Raw genomic sequence first — 25048 nt, 5'->3', positions numbered from 1 at the left:
AATAAGAAATATTAAGAATTTATTGTCAATTTTGTTATTTTGGAGTCCTTCGAAAAATAATTTCGGCGTTAATGAACAAGTAGTGTACAAGCTCAGCAATTGAATAAATCTCCGTGACTTCAAAATTGAAATAACACGATGTTAATATTAACTTTAGTTTATGAATTTGAAGTCGATAAATTTTATGTTAGCAAATTTTTAGAATCCTTTAAGAGCTTAATATCTGGTTTTTCTCTTCGTTTCTTTTAAATATCCTCTTCTAATTCATATTTTAATTTACACTCTTACCCACTTAATTTTGTAGTATTAAGAACTATATAAGTGTCGGGAGCAAGAAATATAAAAAATACTCTAAAGATTGTTTTCCAAAAGGGAAATTCAATTCAATTTTAATGATATAAAAATGCTTTTAATTTAATTTAAAAAAAATTAAAAAGAACAATGCATATTTATTAGACTTTTTTCATTATCCCAACATTGCACGTATACTATATATGTATAGTAATATAAGGTTACAAGCAGGGTTACCACTGACAAAATTTGTAACTACTTCAAAGCTGAAATGTAACTAAATCTGTGAAAAGATTTGTGAGTGAACCGAAAAACTGCAGCATTTATGTAAAAATAATAATAAGTTTAAAAGCTGTTTAAAGATGGTTAAAAAACTGATTTTCATACAATCTGGGAAATCGAAACTTTTAATATTATACTATTAAAAACACCTGGCTGTTAATTACCAGTAAATCCTTTCAATCACATTTTGCAATATTAATATGGAATACTAGAACAAAAGTTTCCTAACAAAATTAGGATCCTTGGATTCTGTGTAACCTTAACTTACTTAGCACTATGTTGCTTGTTGTTGCATATTTTTTAATTTTTTTTTGTTTTGATTTAAGATTGTTCTGAAAAAATTATTTTTCGTATGCGGTTTCACTGTGTGAGAAAGAGTAGTGACATTGAATTAAAAATAAATTTCTTTAGCAATTTGTAAACTTGAATTGCAAAGTATGTTACAAATTTTGTGGTGAGAATATGAAATAAAAATTTGTGCCACATTATAGCGTTTCCAGACCAGGTGAATTCACCTGGTATATAATTATATGCATTTTGGACAGTAATTTGCAATTCTATTGATTTTGAATTACATAGAGTTGAATTATTCATGAATTGAAATTGTTTGAAGAAAAATAACCAAATTGACAAGGAAGAAATTACAAAGTACGCAAAGGATATAAAACTAACAAAATTTGATCGTAAATACCTAAGTGGCAACTCTGAGTAGAAAGTACCCATCATATACATATTATATGCTTATTTAATTTATAATGCAAATATTAAGGTGGTGCTGCTATTATAAATTAATTTATTAGAACAAATACACTCTTTTATATATTTACTTGAGTGTTAAAAGTAATAAGAATCAGGTTAGGTTAGTGCCTACTATCATATGAAAAACAGCAAATTATCTATAGTATTTTTTGTTTTTTTTGTTGAACAAGAAAATCGATTTCACATTAAATAACTAATGAAGTATATATACACAAACATGTTTTTTAGCCCTTTTTTAACACACCCAATTACAACGTTTTGTAAGGTCTTTACATAGTATAATATAAAGACTTACTATATTTATATATAAATATGTTTAGAGTAGAGGCTATTTTTTATTGATAAAGGGAAAAGCTTTCTATATAATGTTAAATACAAATAACCCTATGTGCCATAACAATTTTTACAATAAACTTTATGATATTGTGTTTGCATACTTATACAATATTTTTGCATTATATAATGTTGTTATAGTGCACATATAGTTACATATAATCATATATAGGTACATATCCGCGTAGTATAAACTTCAACTCGTGGAAGTTAGGAAAAGTTCTAGTGCAGTAGAAATTATCGAACTGGTACAAGTATTCACTTTTTACAGTACAAGTATTTGTTCAACTTTCATATAATCAACGAAAAATGAATTCTTTTTGGTGTCACTTTATCATAATATGTATAACATATACAATTGATAAACAGGGTGATTCTGCAAAGCGTATACAATACGAGTAGTAAATATAATATTATTTTAGATTCGTTACAATGGGAACACGTTTCTTTAGTATATAAAACGAGAAAAAATAGAGTTAACTATTCCAACTCTGTTATACTCGTACGAATGTTTTTCATAAGCTATATGGGACATTTGACAAAAGAAATTACTATACTAACAAGTCAATGGTCCTATTACTAAAGCTTTTCATGTAAATTTTGAGTATAGTTATACATATTGTGATTTATATGGGTTTGACATGATAAATTATTTTTTAGTTTGTATAACAGTTATTGTAAGAACTTATTTGCCCCTAAAATCTGAATACTATAGGCTTTGTAGATCTCAAAATATGATCATATGATATACAATTTTTAGAGTCATATGCGACAGTTACTCGAACCACTGCTTCCAGTTAATGCAATTTAAATAAAAGGCTTGGGAAGCCTGGTTTAATGGATTTTAGAATTACCGTTGGGATAGACAGACGGACGGACAGGCAGCGATAATTAAACCAATTAACAATTCGACGGTGATCAAAAACATATATTTATATTCATATATATATATTAGACGCTTTTTACGTGTTCGAAACGAGGTGATAAATTTATAACACCCTCTAAATTTTCGTTCGTACGGGAAGTAAAAGAGTAAAAAGGTAAAAAATATCGAAATTTTGGAAATTTCTCATACTTTATAAAGACTGTAGTCATTCCAAAAGTGCGTGAAACACAAATGTCTTAGCTTCGAATTTAAAGTTGTGCTTTCAAAAACTTTTTCATTTCAATATCCCGTATTTACCCCACCACAGACATTTGGAATTTCTCTATTTCGAGATCTATACTTCTCTATTTTTTTACGCTTCTGAATGAAAGTTTAATTTATTTTTAATTCTCTTTAATAATAGTAAACGTTGTGTCTAATGACCCTGTATAATGTCTACATTATAAATATTATTAACTCTGAATATTTTCATTTTCTACTATAATGTTATTATTTTTCCTTTTAGCCATAATATCCTTATAACATTTGCAATAATTTTCATTTCGATTTTTTACGTGTTCTTAACCCTACAAACACGCATAAACCGCATTCTTGTATAGTAAAATTGTTGTAAAATTCTAAATTGTTTAAAATGACCCCATAAAATATACATGACAAACAATAATAAATAAATAATATACATGACAAACAATATACTATTATGTATACATACATGTTTGTATGTGTATTGTAAATATAAAAAACAAAACAGGAAAAATAAATAAAACAAATGAAAATTGAAATGAAAATAAGAAAAACGTAAAAAGTTCATCAGAAAAATTTTTTATTTAGAGCTCATTTTCGAAAAGGAGTGGTAATTTTTCTTTTGAATTCTATCACTTTGTTGGTCATATGAAAAAGTTAAAGTAGCTTTAAATTATTAACCCGGCATTTTATTTAATGACATAGAAAATAAAATGTATAGGAAAAAAAACCTAAAAAATGACTCATTTCTTAATAAAATTATATTTGATGAAAAGAAAAAAAAACAAAAGCTTTTTTTTTGTTTACTGCGTTATCCTTTATGAAAATATTAACAAAGTTGGGTCAAACCACTGGTTTGTATTGTAGCACTTTTCCCTTCAACAAGTGAAAAGACTGCTTTTAAATACAATCTATGTATACCCACTACGCAATTAAAATTACTTTCACTTACATATGAAACTATTTTAAGTATAGCATATATTTAGGATGAACGATTTATACCGTCTTTGAATTAAAGCAAAAGTAAATTTAAAAAGGTTTGCACGATGAAATTTACCGTTAGCTTTCTGCGTTTATAGAAATTTGAAAAAGTTTGCTCTTTCGCAAATATAAGGTGCCTAAATTCGAGTTTTACAAATTTCTGGTGGCAATAACATGATTGGGAGTGGAGGTGCAAAAAATTTTTTCCGAACGAAATGAGCTATTTATTAGTGTCTAAAAGTTGTTAAAATTTCACACTCCTACAACCTGAGCTCTAGAAGACAAATAACATTAAAAATTTTGAAAAATCGCTTTGTTTTTTTAATGTTCTGCCACGGTAGCAGAAGCTGGCCACTATATTTCTGCGTTTGCAAATTTGAAAAATGCTTATGTTTTCACTACAATAAATAGTTAAAAAATTGAATTTTTAAGGGTTTTCAGAGCTTTAACTTTTAGAGGGGGAGTGATAGCTAAAAATTTTCTTGTACAAAAATAAGTTTCTATTAAACAATTTAATTTTGCCTAAAGTTTGTCTTTTGAATATTGACTTCGTCCTAGTTAGAAAATAGTTAAAGATTTTCCACCACATTGCCCGTTTGCGCTATAGTTAACTAATAGCATCATTGTGTTTGATTTTAAATTTGTCTAACAATTTCGGGTTTTGGATTTGAATCGTAATATTTTAATTTTTAAATCCTGTTGTGTTAAAATTTAATTCTAAATACTTTTGTTCTGAAATAATAGATTTGTAACATTACTATAGATTTATACTATAGATTTTAAGTATAAATATGTATGTAGTATGAAATCTGGCACTATCGAAACATAGATATATACTATCTAGGATTATGACATTAATTCGGTCAAGTAAATAAATTTTAAGGAATTTTTTCATTTTTAATGCGTGCAACATAACATATCCTAAATGATTTGAATGGATTTAATCAATTCATCACGCCGTTTTATTGTGTCTACGATACTCTAATAATAATAAAAAGAATTTTCCATATTGTTTAAATTTTTTATATTTTCTTGTTATATTAAAACAAAGAAACAAAAGAACAAAATAACAGGGTTTGCCATTTAATTTAAGTGGAATGAACTTTAATATTATTTTGTTGATGATTTTAAACTGGAAAAAATAATTCACAGTTTTTAATATGGAAATTTTAGTTTAACACCTAAATAGTATTCGAAAATGAAAAACAAAAATTATGAGTATGTAGACATGCTTGTGCAAAAAGGAATCAATAAGTCCGCAATAATTCCTTTTAAATTGTAAAATATTTTGAACACTTGTTGAACTTTTCAATATTTTTTATTGTTACTCTGAAGGTTATCTTGATTGTACAAAAAAAAATTTTTGTCTACAAAGAAAAGTTTCGAAAATAAATTCAAAGAAAAAGTAATAATTTTTAATTACATATCCTGTAATAAAATTTAGTTGAATTAATTAAATAGTAAAAGGTCGTTTTTAGCACCTTTCAAAAAAAAAAAATTTGAAAAAAGTGCTTATTAATTTCACTTTGTCCGTCCGTCACATCTGTTCACAGAATTTCTACAGTCTAGAAAATAGAAAAGTAAAATTTCATATTTATATAGGTCTTTACCAGAAATATATTTCTGTAGAAGAAAATTTTTACCTATCTGCCCCCGTCTAAAAAAGTTATAGCCCCTGAAACCCCAAAAAAATACCATTCTTAGACTATATATTGAAGGAAGTTCAAAATATACAAAGAAATAATAAGGAGTTAATTTAATTAGAAGAAAATTTTTTTCTACCTCCGTCCCCTCTCAAGTTTTTGCCTCACGAAATTTGTAACATTCAAATTTTTGGCACCTTACATGTATTTTCGAAAGTTTAAGTTTTTTCAAATTCCTATAAATGAAAAATAACTAATGGCAAATACCATGCCAACAAAAAAAATATAATTCTTCTCCTTATCTCACACAATTAACCCTTAAATTCGAGTATTATGTTAACGAAATAATACTGGACTATGAGTAAAGCACAAAGGACAATTTTGAATTAAAATTTCGGACAAACAACTATTTTTTATAAAATGTACTAAAATTATTAAAAAAGAAATTAACTTAATTGATGGTAGTTAGTGGAAATTACTAATATTGTTAAAAAAAGATTAGTATAGAATTGCACGACCACATTGCGTAATCATTGAAGTTTGTTGCAGTTTTACAAATTAAATAAAATATTTTTAAATTGTATGGAAACATTTGTGTTTCGTATGAATTTAAAATTAAGATATTCACTAATTACCAAATGAAAACAACTCCAATTCCCAGTGAGGCATTTACCTTAAGTTTCTAATTCCCAGTCGGGTTGTGGTTGAGTTTCAAGACTTCCTATATAGATACTTAATTTAAAGAGCCCACTCTTAATAAAATGTCGTCCAAAAAAAGCACACTCTAGTTGAAAACTTGGTAATATTTTGTTTGTTTAATTGAACTTTTTCTTCTTTAAAATTTGCCTTCATTCAAAATTGTTATAGCCTTCACCAAACTGTCCAAACTCGTTATTCGTGGTAGTTATTTCACCTCCATTCTGTCCAAATTAATTTTATTATTTTTTTAATTTAATATTTGTGATTTCCAATAAAATTTTCTTAAAACTTTTGTTTTTCTATTAATACATAAATATTTTCAAGAAAATTCGATTTGAACAAAGGTATCTAGATATAAAAAAATCTCTTTATTCGATGTCAATTGAATAAAGGTTTAAAATTCAAAAATTTAATTTTTTTTTTATATTTTAAACAAAATATTTTAAGTCAAAAATTTTTTTTTCAATCGGAGCAACATTATGAATAGAAAAATATAGAAAGAACTAGAATTAAATTCAAATTACAAAATTAAGCAATAACAAAATCGATGAAAATAAATTAAATAATGCAAAGAATTTGAAGGAAATTAACTTAATAACAATCAACTTATGCAAAAAATATGGAAGCAGCGAAAACATAAAAGAAATTCGAACTACTTTTTTGGGAATTTGTGTACAAATGTACACAAATTCCCAAAAAATTTGAAATTATTTTAGGTTCACACAGAGGATTTTAAATGTTTTAAAAATTCAGTTTTGGATAACATGAAATAAATTTGAAGGAACGAATTTGTTACAAAGAAGGCAGAATTTAAACCGAAATTAAAAAATACCTGGAACGATATAGTTGAAAATGTTCGCACAAAATAAAATTGATAATTTTAAAAAGATGTGAAGTCAAGGATAATAAAAAAGAGCAGGTTAGTCAAAGTTTTACAAGACAAGGTAAAATAATTTTGTAAAACTATTAAATTCATGTATCATGTTATAGCTTCTTTGATTTTTTTTGTTCTATTTCAAAGACTCAATACATTGCTCATCCTAAAAGTATGCAATTTTTTAAATACATTCGTATTTAAATAAAAGTGATTTTAATAATGTACATACGTAACATAGCTAGATTGTTTTTAAAAGCACCATTTTCACTTTGTTGAAAGGAAAAGTGCTACATTACAAACCATTGGTTTCACCCAACTTTATTATATTTTGTTAAAGAATAAAATTTTTGGGGTATAGCCGTGTAGTATTTATGTACATATATAAAGTTCTTATTCTTTTTTCGGGTCGTATACACTTAAGTACATTCTAAAATTTCATTTTATTACACTCTACTTAGTTTAGTTATTGCTTGTGATAGTATAGGTACACAGTAGACTAACTGAGTTGAATAAACTTTTTCTATATGCATGAAATTTTTTTTTTCATGAATTTTTGGTAATAAGTGCTAAAATGAATTCTGTTTTTTGAATATTGCGAATTTACTGATTCTCTAAAAATGTCAATTTTTTTCGCTTAAATCATATTACGCCTTAGTACGTTTGTGGTTTTTAATTAATGAAATTCTTGAAATGGCCGAAATTGTATATGTACATCCCGAAATATTCACCGGAGAGAAATCACATATTTCTTGTTGCTTATATAATACGAGTTCTGAATAATTTCTGCCATTATTATAATTTTTAGAGCACTGTATATGGTGCCTATATATTCTTAAATTTTACACTTTATAGTTGTAAGTGAACTCCAACTTGCCAGCAAATTATCCATCTCATTGCAAATATGCATACAATAATTTTCGGTATGCGTAAGAATCTCGTTTTTTAAATTTTTTACATTAATTTATACATACTATGCAATTTTAGATTTATAATGCAAAGCAACGCAACGCTAGCGAAATGTCAATAAAGAAATCTTATTCAGAGTACGAAGTTACAGCACAGTTTTAACGTATAGACAGTTTTTTGCAGTTGATTTCTTAATCAAATCAAATTTGACTTTATTACTTTGACTATATATTCAATATTTTAGGGAAACCATCTGTAAACTTTGGATTTTAATGGCAAACGCTAAAATTGTCGAATCAGGACAGGTGGTTTACCTTTTCAAAATAATTAATTTTGAATAATTCCGCTATAAATCACAAACTAAGTAAATGTATATGTGTATGTAACGTGTATTTGTACATATATGTACATAATTTTTCCACAAAATTTATTCGCAATTTTTTTCTACTTTTATTGACATGAGCAACAAACGTGATATTTTCCGTTTTTATGTGGTTTAAGCTGATAAAAAAAACCGTTTTAGATATTAAAAATATTATTTACTTTTTTTTTTATTTTGAACATTACTTTATTTAAACTTTTTTTTTATTAAATGAGAAATTAACCATATTGTCTACATATGTTTAGAATTCAGAAGAGGACGATTTCTGAACCCACCATATTGCTTTCATTCTAGTATAATTGTGTACCAAAGATAATTTAACAGGCAGTTAGAGATAAAAATAAAGCTAAAAATTTTTAGCTTTATTTGTCCCCTGTGTTTGTACTTACGCTAAAACGATTCAATTTTTTGTCTATAATTTAGATTCCTATACATATGTAGGCATGTATATCACAAAACTCTTATATTTTATCTACATTATGTACATTATGCATATCTTGTTTATTTTTTAAACATATGGTAATATAACATTGAATAAATATTTGAAATTTTACTTGGAACTTGAACTTTATGAAGGTACACATACATTGATATTAACTTTTAGATAGTTACTAATAAATTTGACATTTGTTACCATCATATTGCGTATTGCATTTTTATGAGGTATAAGAGGTTTCATTAAATGTAATGCGTATAATAAAGTGTAATAACACTTAAACTGTTAGTGATATTTTGGTATTCTCATATAATATCCGTTCTCAGCTTATTTTTTTCCCAATGTTTGACAAATCAATCAGTTGGTAACAATTATACTTTAACAAGAATAAAACCGAACTGCCATAGAAATTCCCTATCGCAATTAATAATGTAAATTACTTGTTGTATATTTGCTATGCAAATTATGTCAGAGTGGTGGGTAATTATTTACAACTTATTGGATAGGAATGGGAACAATGACTGAAATTTCACATGACTTATTTTTAATTATACATTTTAAACTTTCTTATAATGTTTCAAAAAGCAATATTACCTGACTATCAAAAAGCAGTATAAAAGTCTAACTGTATTGTACTGTTGAAAATGCAGCCGGTTATAAAATGTATAACTTGAGTAGTTACTACGGAGAGAACAAAATAGTAACTTTAAATGTGACATTTGTGACAACAATATATTAAGTTACGAACGAGTATATAGTTCGTAATTTTTTTTCAAGACAATATTATTTTATACAGCTATACAGGAAATAAAATTAAGATGCATAAAAGTTGCTTTTTCGTTTGATTGCAGTATTCGAACTATACCGTGAAACTTTTCTCACAACATTTTGAAAGTCACAGACTCTCTTCCATTTGTGAAAATTACAGATTTTTATCCATGTTTTCGCAGATTCTTTCCATTAAAGTTTAAGTGTAATTTTAAGTGTAAAGCAACATTATATACATCTACAAGTAGTCTGTAACATATTTACTTATGCAAAATAGGCTTTACAACTACTTAATTGATTAAAATATAGCTTTGACAAGCTTTCCAACTTTGATTTTTACTATTTTAGAGTAAAAAAATTGCTAATATTTACCACCCTGGCAGTCAACATATTGAGAATTTATGTATTGAACTTACGTCTGGTATCATAATAGTGTCATGTCTATACATTTTACGGTATATTGTTTAACATTATTGTGGTTATCTACATACAATATACAATAAATACGTGAGTGGAAAACACCTTGTATGTACATATACATATGTACATACATATATTGAATTATCTATTTTATATATTGGTATCGGTAATGCAAACTAAAATAGATAATAAATATATTTTTTTTTTAATAAGAAAAGATGATTAATCAATTAACAGCATAGGGTGAAATAATAGTACAGTGTTATTGCTATGTATTTTATATACATATGTACATATATGTATTTAAAAATGTAAAAAAATTTTTATCGCAACAGTCAATATTTAATTCTCAAATATTATTCATTCATATGTGTCAATAATCGATAAATTGTATATTATGCTCTTAATTAATATTTAAGGTAAGCTATAGTAGACAACAGAAAAGAAATTTTGTTTTGAAAGTACTATTCTGATTCCATTTATAACACTATTCGAACTTAAGCCCTAAGATGGTTTTATGATTTTTCATTATAACACCGAATTCTTAACTAGTCGTTGTTAATTTTGTATATATGTATTTAGGTATCGAAGTATTACTATTATTCTGTTAAATGGACGCAGTGTACGGCATGAGGTTTGCAAAAAACGATGGTTCTATATACTTAAGTCTATGCATTACCGGCAGGAAACAGGATCAAATTGGAATTTTTAATTACAAGCATAAAATTTTAATTGTTTTTGGTTGTTTATGTGAGGGTCACTCATATTTTTATAGCAATAAATAAATAATGGTGTACCAACCAAAGTTTTGTTATTGAAGTAGCTAAGAGTATGCAATGAAACCAAAAATTTAAACATCAGAATCATTTCGGTTGTAACATAATTGAACTAAAATAGTATAAATGACTATCGTGTCGTTGAAAGAATTTAATAGAATAGCATATAGATACTCCCTTCGAGTTACAGAAGGAGAATGTATATATTTAACTGATTTAACCAATATATCACCAGTAATTCTTTATGGTTATTTAAAACTTATTATAAAGTAGCTTAAACAATTTTCAATTTAAATCATTAATTTCAGCAATTGCATTTTTTTGTATTTTGCCAAAAGATTTATTTCAAATCTTTACATTAATTATTTACAGATCGTAAATGCATATTAATTGGTGGGAGAAAGCACTTGTTGATTTGTACCAAGTAGCTCTTTTTACACTTTTTATTTTGAATCATTGAAATAAGTATAATTTGTATTGTATACTAATTTTAGAATAAATTTATCATGCATAATGAATTTACGGGAAATTGGGTCACAACAACTCATATGCTTAATATTTAAACACAACCGGAATTACACAAATTGCTTGATCTAAAATCTTTTTCATTAGATCAAATTAAGTATACCAATAACTCACTTTGTTAGGTATCAGTTTGCGATACTTCACATTACTTTGTAATGTAATTTAAAATAAGACTGGAATTAGAACCTACTGAAATTGTAGCTCTGTTGGTAGAGCGTCTGTCTAGAAAGAGGTAAGACACTGGTTCGGGTTCAGTTCGAGGAGAAAATTTTTTTTTAATATTTCTGACTCATTCCTTTGAATACTTTATCCATCTTTTAGCTATTCTTACTGAAATTTGAAGTTTTTAAATGAATTTTTTTATTTAGTTTAGAAAAAATTGTTATGTTTTATTTAAATTTTAATAAATAATTTATTTTATATTAATATTTAAAATATTTATTATTAAAAAATAATTTTACATAAAATAACTCTCTGGATTTAGTATTGGAACGTATGCTTTTGGAATATTTTAGAACACTGCAAAACGAGACATTTTTTTAACTAGCTGACAAATTATATAAGCAATTTTGAAAACCTGATAAAGCTTTTAGATATTTTAAACAAATATAATATCCAAATATTAAAAATTTGTTATTTAGTGTCGTTTGTCAAGTACAACCTACATGGGATTTAATTTCAAAAAATTCTGTTGATTACTTTCTTTATATCGATGAAAATGTTGTTTGCACCAGATTTCTCCGTAAAATTTATTGTTGTCTCGTCATATTGTGACGTTAATTCTTGATTAATTTGAAATTTTATGTACATAAATGTAAGTACTCCTGATCTTCTAAAATTATTCTTATGTAAGTTAGGTGTAGGTATACAATATACGTATAATTTTTTTTTAAAGCAATTTAAAATAATATTTGGGTTCTAAAATAATTTTTGAATCAATTTCCAAATTGTGTAAAATTCATTTCAAATATGCTTTACTATATTGATTCAAATTAATAAAAATTAATTTGAAAATTATTTTAAAACCTAAATATTATAAAAAATATCAAATTAACATCGTTATCTACATACTGAAAAATTTATCTTTTTTAATAGTTAATCGAGCGAGTCAGAGTAATCAATATAATGCAGAATATTTAACTAAATTTCAATTACTAGCTTTCAAAATACTTACGAAATTTACACGAAAAGTTTATCCATATCTTAATTAAAATTTATAAAATAATTTAATTAAATATTATTTCTTTTAAATAAATATCTATGAATGTGTACATATACTAGACATACAAAATTATTAATTGAGTACATGATATCAGAAATAATTAAGAATTATTTAATATACTACCGACATCTATTGGATGATAAAATATTTTTTCCATATTAAATTAAGCTTTTTCTGTTTGATATTAATATGGTTTTTGCCTCAAATAAACTCCGAAAAATTTTTTTATAAGAAAATAACAATTTTGGTTTAAAAATTAACTTACTTTGTTTTTTGGAGGCGTTAATCACTTATAAGATTTGTTTGGTTTGAATTTAAGGTTTTTGTACATGATAAATTGAAATGAAATTGAGTGGAATTCATTCGGATTATTTTTCTTTTGAGAGAAATTGTATTTTCGAGCGAAAATGCTATTTTTAATAGATTGTATAATTGATTTATATAGACTTCTACAAATAATTGAAAAAAATATTCAAAAAACCGCTTTCAATTATTGTCCAACACAAATCAAACTTCAAAAATAATATTAGTTTATAAGTTCGCGGTCCAAACAAATCATTTCATACTCTGTTACATATTTTGTATAGTATTAAGCCACTCAATCATATTGCCAATAGTGCTGTTCCTGTTGTGTGCAATATAATAATGCCTATTGGTGGATATGCAAAGTTGAAGAGTAAAATAAAAATCATTACTAATGAGTGATTACATTTTCCCTTAAAACTGTAGGTTATCAATTTTATCTTTTTCTAGGTATAATATTTAAGTTAGTATAATAACCATTTATTTATGCGGTCATCGTTTCCTATATTGAATTAAAGGGTGGATTTAAAACACAAAAACTTCAATTATATTACGTAAGTTCCTGGGAGTGTGTTAGGTATAACCAGTTGCCAATAATCTATCAATAATCAATAGGTACATGACGATTTCATGACCCATTTAAATTTTTAACGTCTAAAAATTTTAGTTTAATGACATTGGTAAAAGTTGTAAATTGCTCGTAAGTTTTATTTTTTATAATTAATAATAGTGAAGAGTAGTTGAATAATGAAATTTGAAATAAGGTGAAGCCTTAACATTATAAATGTTATGAATATTATTTACATATTAAGTTTGGTAGGGTCTTAAAATTTCGTACATTGGAAAAATAACGACAAAATTCAAAAATATAATTTCAACTTGCAGAATTTAAAGTATTTATAGCCGAGTGTAAATTTTTATCGAAGGCTACAAAACGTTTTGTAGAAATATTCTACAGGTATATGAACAAATTTTGCTAGTGAAAAGTTTTATATGTCAAAGTATAATAGCAAAGTATATAGTAAAGTATTTATAGTAAAGTATAATAAAAGCAAGTTTTTGACTCTGCATTTTGACTTATGTCATTATTCTCACAAATTTTCTTTTTTGGTTTTTTTAAATTACGAGTCATTCTGAGTCAGGTTGTAAAAGAAGGGTTTACTACTAAGGAGAAGAAGCTGTTAGAATATAATGATTACATAAGTATACGTCAAAGGTGATAGTTCTTACCTGTTAACCCTAAAACGTTATTAGACAATATAGTTATCACTTTAAAAACAAGAATCTTATAGTATTCCCAAAACCTTCACAAAATCACCGTTACACCAGATTGCAATCTTCTAAACTCACTCAAAACTCACTAAAACTTGTAGATAATAAAAATATAATTAAATATAAAATATGTAATTAGGCAATTAAAATATTTGAATTCGAATGAGATTTACTATATTTACCCCTACGTATTTTTTTCTAAAAATGAACTCTCGTATTGTCAAAATATTTTAAATTTGAAATATGTTTTTTCAAATTTAGTTTTTAAAAATGATATTAATTTTATGTTATATTTTAACTTTCATTATTAATATTTAAAAGAATTTACAAATTATATTACACATTTGGATCACAAGTTGAAAAGTTAGGGTTCCTTTGTTAATATTATATTACATTTTTGTATTGTATAACCTGTATTTAAATACACCAACTTTTGGATTAGTGGTTGACATTGCCAACAACAAAGCTTGTTGGCAAGCGAATAAAACGTATGTCAACAATTAATGTCAAAGTAGTTGTGTAAACACAGATTATTATAAAAAAAATCAAACCCCTAAAAGTATACTATTAATATTTTTGTTTTATGCACATAAATGAGTAGTCATTATATGCATTATGAGTAGTCTATTGTGTGTACATATATATCTAAATATATGATTTGTCATCTTGCTTAATATCACAGAAATTATGGTTTTAACTGGATTTTAAAATTTATCGATGCTCGGACAAATTCACATCATGTTAAGTGAATTTGATAATTATTTTTCATTCGAGTTGTATTATTAACCGTGTTTGGCTGCGTATATTATTAAAATAAATTTAAATAAAATAAATTAATACTATAACTATCTGAGGGAGCAGTCGTTTATTTAATCATTAAATTTAATAATTTAATTCTTATACTCATTAAATGCATTCCCATAAATAGTTATAAATTCAACTCCATAAACCTAATTTGAAAAGTCTAAATTACATAAATTAAATGGTAAACAATTTTCTATTTCTATTTTTTGTTCCCCCATGCAATTAAAACTTCACTTTCACTTTTTATTTATAGAGCAAAAGTTTTACATAAAAAATGCAATTATAAAAAAAAATTTTTTTTTTTGAAAAGTTGCACATTTTATTTCGTATTTCTTTTTCAAATTAAATTCATGTAAAAATTTAATTTAAATAAATAAAAACTTGAACTTGCTTCAATTAATAAATTGCATATAAATAATTAAAAAAAAAAGTAGAAAGCAAACAAAAAGGATGGTTATACTTCAACCATAAACATTATTTTATTCAAAAATATGCAAAAACCAAAAAAAAAAAAAAATTAAATGTGTAAAGATAAAGCATAAAAACCCATTAATTTTTGCAAACCATCTAAATAAAAACATAAAAAAAAAATTGAGTAAAAAATAAAAATGCAGAAATAAAGGACACTTTAAAGTCCTCATTTAATGGTAACTTTCACTCAAAATGTGATTTAAATTATAAGGCAAAAATAAATAATAAAAAAATGCAAGAAAAAAAACACATACAACGTGATTCTTTTTTAAAAAGTAAAATTAATACAGAATAAACAAAAACAATAAAAAACAACAAAAAAATGAAATTATCTTGTATTTTTTTCTTCTATTCTCCCATTTAATCATTATTTACATATAAAATATTAATGTGTATATTGAAATGTCAGAATATATACAAAAATATAACCGCAAATATATATATTGTGTGTGTGTATGTGTTATAAATGTAATAAAACATTTCATTTATATATGTACAATTTTAATTAAAAAAATATTTTTTATACAAATACGACAATTTCTGGATTATTTTTTTTTAATTCCTTTTTTTTTTGCTGTTGTGTTGCAAATATTTCACTTATAGCAGTCACCCGCATTCTTCCCTTATGCTTAATTGCAAAAACACCCACCCGTCGCTCATGTTTTTACTTCTCATCTTTATATTTTCCATCTTTTCCTCCTTGCTCCTTCAAGGACTAAAAACCTTTACAAGATTTTCTCATGTTCAAAAGATATAAGAGCTTTAAGAATTTTAAAGAAATAAAAATGTAATAGAAAATAAAATTATCAACACAATTATAATAGTACCAAAATAATATTTAAAATTTAATTCATTTGAAAATTTTGCGCAAGTCTGAATCAAAGAACAGAAAAACAGAACAAAAAACTTTAAGTAAAACATCTTAACCATAACCATGAAATTTTTAATGTTTTTAAATAAAATCCCTAACGCACACTCCAATATATCCGTGTTTCTTCTTCTAATCCGATTGCGTAGAGGAGGAGGAGGAGGTGAAGGGGGGGGGGGGGGGGGGAGGGGGAAGCGAAAATGCATGTTGTGTACAAATTTTTCTTTCGCCTTTTTTTTAAGTTTGTATTAAAAATCTTTTCCTATTTATACTATTCCTATACGTGTAAATACACATACAAATACAATCATATACAATATAAATGCTTAATAACATTATATACCATAATTTTCAATGCATCCCTTAAAAATGTTCCCTATATTTTAAAAGGAATATAGAAATATAATATATATAACACATAACGTTTTGCACACAACAAAAAAAATCTTACATACATTCATATATAAAAACATTGTATATAGTAAATAATCCATTCACAATTATTTTTATGCAAATGCATATTATACATATATAAACTGTTATACATATATGCAAAATATTTTCTATATAAAATTATTCCAGAAATTCCGGAATATTTCAGAAAAAAAAAATTATAAAAACAAACGAAAAATTTTTTATTATATAAATGGCAACCCCAAAAAAGGAAAAATATAAAAGTATCCTCACAGTTTTTTTTATTCCCAACATATTTAATAACATTTCCTCAATTCAGGGTTTTATAAAAAGCAAAAAAAAAAAATCCTTTTATGTTTCCATTATCATTTATTGCAGTCTTGTTCGTTTTGTTTTTGTTTTTTCATTTTTATTCTTTTTTTCCTAAATTATTTTATTTTCCTTTTCTCTATGCAATTCTCTTATTTGGTATTCCCTCTTCTCTATCTCCAATATTGAATTTTTTCTTCATTTCTCTCTTTCTCTCACACTCTCTCCCTCTCTCTCTTATTATCTGCACTTTTTATTTACTCCGTTTTTTTCCTATATTCTGTTCTTGTTATTTTCTACTCTAAGTAGAAAATAACAAGAACAGAATTATAATTTCACTAAACAATCCAGTAGTATAAATAAAACATAAGTAAGGAATGAAATTGTATGGATGGGTATACAGATTATGTATGTGTCAGTATGTAATGTAGTTTTTTTTATATTAAATTAATGAATATATGTATATATACGTACAATATATAAAGGCATCCACAGCCCTAGACCATGGCCCTGGCCTTAAAATTTATTTTAGTTTTTTTTGTAATACAAAATAAAATTCATTATTTTAGCAAGTTGTTTTTTGTTTTTTCAAAACTTTCAAAAAGTCCTTGCACAGTAACGAGAAATTGTTTGTATAATAATAACTTTATATTCCATATAATATACGAAGAATGAAAAGGGCAAAAAAAAATATAGATAATGCTGCATTGCCAAAAGCAAAAACTTGTATTCCTTATTTCTTTTTTTCATACTTTGCTAGAATACCGTTATAGCACCATGAATTTTTATTTATGCTTTTATGTGTTATATCTACATATAACATTTATATATACTCAAATAATGTAGTATATGTGTAATTATTGCACTTTTATATATTTATACATAAAAATATATTCGATTCAATTGTGTAGTTTTTATTCACTTTCTCTTTGTATATACACATAGTATGTTTAACATTGACGTCCCTGAAAATTAAAACTTGCAGAATATTTTTTATGCTTCTATATTGTGTTGTATAGAAATACATACGTACATAATTATTATATAAAATACAGTATTATTTTTATTACGGTATAAAATACAGTATTATTGTAGTCTGATATGAACCCGGAATAAGGAATACATAATGAAATACATAAGTGAAAAGATAGAGAAAGAGATGAAGTGAAATAAGGAATAATAACATACACATTAACATTTATATTGTACATATACATACCAATACAAAAATAGAATAAAATTTCAAATATAACAGTTTTACATACGACGCTAGTTATCCTATACTTATGTTGCGTTATGCAATTTTCATGATGGTATGAGTTAAAGAAGTAGTTTTTTTATTCATTTTCATTCAATAGAGATGAATGAAAAACAGTAATATAGGAAAAAAAAATAAAAAAAGTTATAAATTATTACAATAGAATAGAAGAGTAGACAAGAGAAGAGAATTGAAGGGAAGCATTTTTTTTGTTCAATAAAAGCGAGTATGAAATTTTAGGAGAATTTCCGAAACTTTACTTAATTGGTATATCTTAATTTTTATACTTTTATCTAGGTTTTTGGCTATCTGCCTGGGTCGTATATTTTAGATTTATTTTAAAAATGAAAAAAAATCACGCCAAAATAAAGAAAAATTTTTATTTTCTAAATTTTATTTTCACTTTATATAATTATAGTTATAAATCATGATTATGTGCAACTACAGCCTTATAAGCTTGAAAAAATTTTATGTACATATAGGGAATTTGGACTATACAATATATTATGGCGAGCATATATCAGAAGAGTTTCTGTAGATCTACATTATTCTATATACAATTAACTTTGTGAACATATCATTTTAAAAAATTCATGCCAATACTCATTATTATTATGATTTAAGTATGTTTGTGTATGTACATACTTACTATTCATAAAAATATTATTGTATTTTGTCATAAAAACAACATAGAAAAACATTAAAAATTTTGAACTGTTATACATACATATGCATGTATACACTGCATTGAAAAAATGAAAGGATCTTGAATTGGTTAAAAATAAAAAAAAAATGAAATTATTTTTACTTTCACTGAAAAAATTTTCACTCTATATGTACGAGTATATATGCATGCATAATTTGTGTATGTCTACAATGAACGTATTTCTATATTTAAAAATAGACCTATTACATATGAATATTATATACGTTTATGTGTTTATTTCTCTTTTAATGAAAAGAAAACTGGCAACTATAAAAACATTATTACTTTACTTTAATAATTTGGTTAAAATTTAAAGTAGGTTTATGAAGAAGCAATGTGTTTTTATATCTAAAATCAAATATGGCTATCAAAAATGAAAATTATGAAAATTTAAATTACACATTTTATAAATTATGGGGACAGTTAGAGAAATCGAAAACTATATAACAAAAATGGGTCGATCCCAGTTTTGTTATATAGTTTTGAAATTTTATGTCAGGATTGCGTTTAATCAGATCTGTTGATTTTTAACTCTTAGAACATTACTTAAAATATTTTCAAATTATAGGAATCGCGTAATTTTAAAGTTCGCAAAAATTTGAATTATTAAGTTTTTATATTTAAAAAACTTTAATTTTTTTTCGTGACTTAACATTGTAAGAGAAAGCTGCAGTACAGTTTAAGTACAGTTGGCAACATAACTGAGATTTAATTTGGTATACGTGTAATCTTCTTACCTGTATAGTGGTTTAGGCGTTATTGAGGCGTTATTAAATAAAATACTGCAATTACATTTTTATGCCATCTTCACCGATTTGAAAAAAAAATTTACAACATTAAGGATTTGGGATAATTTCATATAAGAGGGTTCCAGAAGCAGAGTGGCACAAGCCACAGATAGAAAAAATTTTTTTGTTTTCCTGCTGATTTTTTTGATTTTTCAAAAGCAAAGTGGCATACATTGTGGCTTACGCCACTCTGCTTCTGAGCCCCTCATGTTATTTGTCAAGAATGTGGAAACTCATGGATTATTAGGAATATGTTATGCTAAATATAGCGATAAAAGTGCGAAAATTAAAGATAATTGAATATTTATTTAAATGCATTCTACATAAGCCTTAAGTATGAAATACACTTAGCGTTGCGTGTATAGCACTTTTTAAAAAAATAAAAAAAAAAAGTAATGATGTAGTAGTATATTCATATAATTGAGATTTTGAGGCAATCATGTCTTCGTCCATTTTCAACCGAGCGTTCATTTAAGGGATATGTTAATATAAGAAAGAGTATGTGTTTGTGTATGTAGTGAATTTTCTAACAAATTTAATATAAGAATTTTTAATATACCTTATTGTTTATTTATTTTAAATAGAAATTGTTACTGTTAACGAAACTGCAGCAGAATAATGAGGGTCTTAATCACATTATTTAATTCAAATTTATAGTTTGAATTATTTTTCAGTTCTTTGAGGATTACTTGTAAATAGTAATATGATTACTAAAATTTAATTAAATTCAAAAATTTCTTAATAGTATTCCAAGATCAAACGCAGAAGCTCATTTAAAAATGATTTTGAATTTCAAAATGTTTTAAACTCTTAAATCTGAACCAAATTTTTCATAGTGAAAAATATTTATACAATTTTGTAGTTTAAAGTAAATTTTGTTGTAATGTTCAATTTTTTTATTGAAAATATCGTTTGTTCATTTTTTTATTTTAAAATTTATGTGTCTTTCATAGCCGAAAGCTGTACTTTAAAAAATTTTCACAATATTTTGTATCCTTATTGTATAATATACTCGTTTTATTATGATTATTTTTATATCTTTACATAGAAACCTATAACATAGAAAAAAAAAGATCATTGCTTCAGATACATCACAACATAATAATGGAACCATACAGCACTAACTCTCTTATGTTCTATGAAAATGAAAAATTGGAAAAACAAAATTACAAATGATAAGAAGAGAAAAAAACGTATTATAAAAATTATGCTGACATTGCCCATTTAATATCCTTTTGCCTTAATACATACATGCATACATAAAAAAATACCCACACAAACAAAAAATACTCAAAGATATTCATGCCGTTTTTATATGAAGAAAAAATTTTTTACGTTCAAGAGTATACTTTTTTGCAATTGTGTGATTCTACACAAAAAAAAAAACTCAAAATGGCAAAAAAAAGGAAAACTGCTTGTTTTTATAAAAACTAAAATGAAAAATAAAGGAATAAGAATAGGGATGATTGCGTTCGGTTTCGTTCCGGGAAAAATAGACAAGCAAAAAACAGAATAGAATTATTTTCGAAATAATGAGAAAACTCTATCAGAAATAATGCAATAATAAATATATAAAGGATATTATTTATTATTAAGGATGCTATACAAATACAATAGAAAATATTCGATGTTAAAATTGAATTTTAGTAAAGATAAAAAATTTCACTGTAGAAGTTGAAGTTGTTCTGTTTCCAATTTCTGTTTGCTTAAACAATTTTTTTTTATGTTTGCTTATGAAGCAGATATAGAATAAGAGAGAAGGAAAATAATATTTTCTCTTTTGATAACCAACATGTTCACATAATTTTTTTTACTAATTTGTATTCTGCGCAGAGTTAAGCAAAATAACCGCCGCGAATAGCACAAATTTCTATTTTACTGCCTAAATTCTTATTTTGACGGGTTTTTTTCATTATCTGTTTCCTTGTGTGTGTGTGACATTATATGCAAAATAGTGTTCCGATCAATTGTAATCGTCTCCAATACCGAATTTTAACGAATAATTTTTAACCATATTAAGTTGTTACAAATTAGGACAAAATGGTTCTCTGTGAAATTTAGAGTAATTTTTTTCATGAAGGGAAATTCAATAATTTGATAGAAATGGTTGCGGTTTGATAACCACTTAATACGCTATCAAATATTTCAGAAAATATTTTTTCATAATTTTTCTATTGGAAAAATTTTGGAAAAATTTTCTAAGTATTAACAATATACTTTTTAATTCTGCTTTACTTTAGAAGAATTCTCATGCGAAAACTATACTATGAACTATTTTATCAAACCAAAATCCACGTGTATATCAAACACATTGTAGTTGACTATAAAATGAAAATACTAGTTGATTTTTTCACATTACTGAAAACGCTTCATGGTAAGCAAAGGAAGTATGACTATAATTGTTTGAAAGCTAAAGTCGGATCGGAAATATCACTAGATATAGCTAAACATGCTATATCTAGTAACATTAATAACAATAATTGCAGTTATATCGGTGAATTACTACCCAAATACATACTTTATTGTAACATTTATTTCTTTACAGTAGTAGTTCAATACTTACACAATAAATTTTTCGAAGAAAAAATAAACCAAAAACATGAAATTGGAAATGGAGAAAGTGCACTTTTTTTTATTTTCCTTCAAATAAAATATATACATGTATATGTATATATACACGTAATACACGGGGACAAGAACAACCAACTTATGTATGGTGCAAGCATTTCATATAGATATACTTGCATAATATAATCTATGACATGCTTGCTTTCTATAAGCACATTCGCACATATACATACCTTTGAATATAAAGTATGTACCTATAAGAGATATATAGTTAAATAATGGTATTAAAATTTCATTCAATATAATATGTATATATACATAATACTTACATAAGTAAAATTTTCATTATATAAGAGCTAGGCTATAGGAGACAATTGCATACATTGAAATCGTTAAGGATCTTTATGTCAATATATAGGATGTTGTTTTCTATTGCGGTAGAATTTTGATTTTTTTTACTGTTTTTTATTTTATAAATTATTTGTGACAAAATTGGCTTATATCCAGGAAAAGTATGACATTGGTTTTAATATTTTAATGACAATTTTACTTCTTATATATTATTTCATCACACTTATATATAATTTATATGCATGTGCTCTCTAACATCTTTGTGTATTTCGTAACGTGCTCAAATGTACTTGCATATTTTAGTTCTAAAATTATATACATATGTATAATAAAATAAATAGTATATAAAAGGAAAATATGCATTCTGAATTTTCATATTTTAAAGTTATTCTAATATAGAGAAGTGTAGCGATATCTAGCTGTGATGGTAAAAATTTATAATTTAGGAAAAATTGAAACTTTTCTGATTAAACTCCTCTAGTCATTAGTTAACTGAAAATCTGAATATGATGGTACAGTGGTTCTAGTACCGGTCCTTTAACAGAAAGGTCTCGTGTTTAAACCTCTATAATAAAATTGATATAAAAATAAAATTCGATGCTGTAGCAACAAAAATAAACAATAAATATTAATAATGTTAAGTATATACATATTAATACATATAAAGAAAGAAGCAGTGGAAGGCAAGCTTCCTATCTAATAAAGCCCAGTGACTTTATGGAACTGGGGTATAACTACAATGATATCATGCAATAGCCCTTTTTATATCCCTCCTAGAAAAGTAAGGTGAAGAACAATGTCCCACCGTCTCTCCTATGTAATAAGCAAATTGTCATGTCAGTTTTAGTCACATAATATTGTAATGCATTCAAAATCAACGCGATTAATTGCAAATTTCTTTGATTAAGCTATTCATTCTCTCTTGCCATATAATTATTAATATGAAGATTTTTTATTTGTAGCTCACTATTCTGAAAATTGAATCAATTTAAAACACTGTACAAGCGATATATTAAAAAAAAAAGAAAAGACAAAGCTTGATTGAGGTTAATAACGCCTTAAACACAGAAGGGTTAACATAAAAATATTAAATAAAAGCATGCACAAATAATGCCATTGATCTTAAATTTTCCTGTCGAATTGTAAAAAATAAAAATGTAATTTTTTTTTAATTCACTTTATTTGTAGCATTAAACCTGAAATATCATCATTGTGACACAAATTTCTTTCAATATTTGGTCACAAGTTTTAGTCTTGAACCAATATATTGCCAAATTTTCTAATTTTCAATTAAATTGGGTGAGAAAGTACAAATTAAGTCTGTAAATTTTTTGAAAATGAAATTGTAAACAAGTTTAAGACCAAAGAATTAATAGCTTGTGTTCTGAATGCCGGAGAAGAATTTTGACTCATAAATTTAAAACCATTAATATCAAAAATTAAATTTATAAATATCATGAAATGTATTTTTATTTAAATTAAATTTACTCAATTTATGTAAATTTTGTTAACAAAATCCAATACGACAAATTATTTAAAAAAAGTTAACACAATGTTTAATGATTTACATAATGCCAGTGTACATACGACACAATATCATCCACACTTTAATTTCCACGATATGTTGCAACAACATTTTCAGCTAATTGTGCAATTGTAATTCCTTGTACTGCAGCATTTCGTATTCTTTGAAATAATGCTTCCTAAATATAAAAAGAGAATTTCTTCTTTAAAATTACAATGGTGTAAGTACTTACTAATGGCTTAAACGTATCTTCCCACCAACAGGCTTCACTATATTTAAAAGATACCAACAATAATATTATTAAAATTGACATATTTAAATATCCCATTTCAAAAGAAATTAATCTTAACTATAATAATGATGTTTAGAATGAGCTATGTCACTGTAGCTAAGATTAACGCCATTGTTACGTTTTTATAGGTACATGAGAAAATGAGATTCAAATGAATGATAAAGATTAAAATTTTATCTTTAAGATTTAAAAGAAATTTTTACTAAGTCTTTTCTATAATTATTAAGCTTTTCTAACGCCTTATATGAAATTAGCTTAATAATTTAATTGCACTCTTATAAAAAAAAATGCTAAAATTAAATTGCTAATTAGAATTTTATAAGTTTAATTTGTTTATTTTTAAATTTCATGTTTTCACATAACTTTTATAGGGCTTGAAACGGTATAATTATATTATACAGCACATAATATACATATGTACATATTTGCAATTTGTTCCACATGTGATCCATTAATTTAGTTTCTTCTGAAAAATTAGATTAACTATAGATGCTTATATTTACTCGCTGTTTAAGCCTAATCTACGATTATAAAGTCTCATTTTTTTAAAAATATTTTTGTTGTTGTTCCTACATTTTTTGTTCACATTTTACGACAACTTTATAGAGAGATTTTATTTCTAATATGAACGAGCATACACATACATACATACAAATTTATTATTTACTGTTTTTGAATATTTTCAATTCA

The sequence above is a fragment of the Condylostylus longicornis genome, unplaced genomic scaffold, assembly GCF_029603195.1.
Source record: "Condylostylus longicornis isolate FDR11 unplaced genomic scaffold, ASM2960319v2 ptg000004l, whole genome shotgun sequence".
NCBI classification, from domain to species: Eukaryota; Metazoa; Arthropoda; class Insecta; order Diptera; family Dolichopodidae; genus Condylostylus; species Condylostylus longicornis.
Note: the sequence above shows the minus strand (reverse complement) of the source record.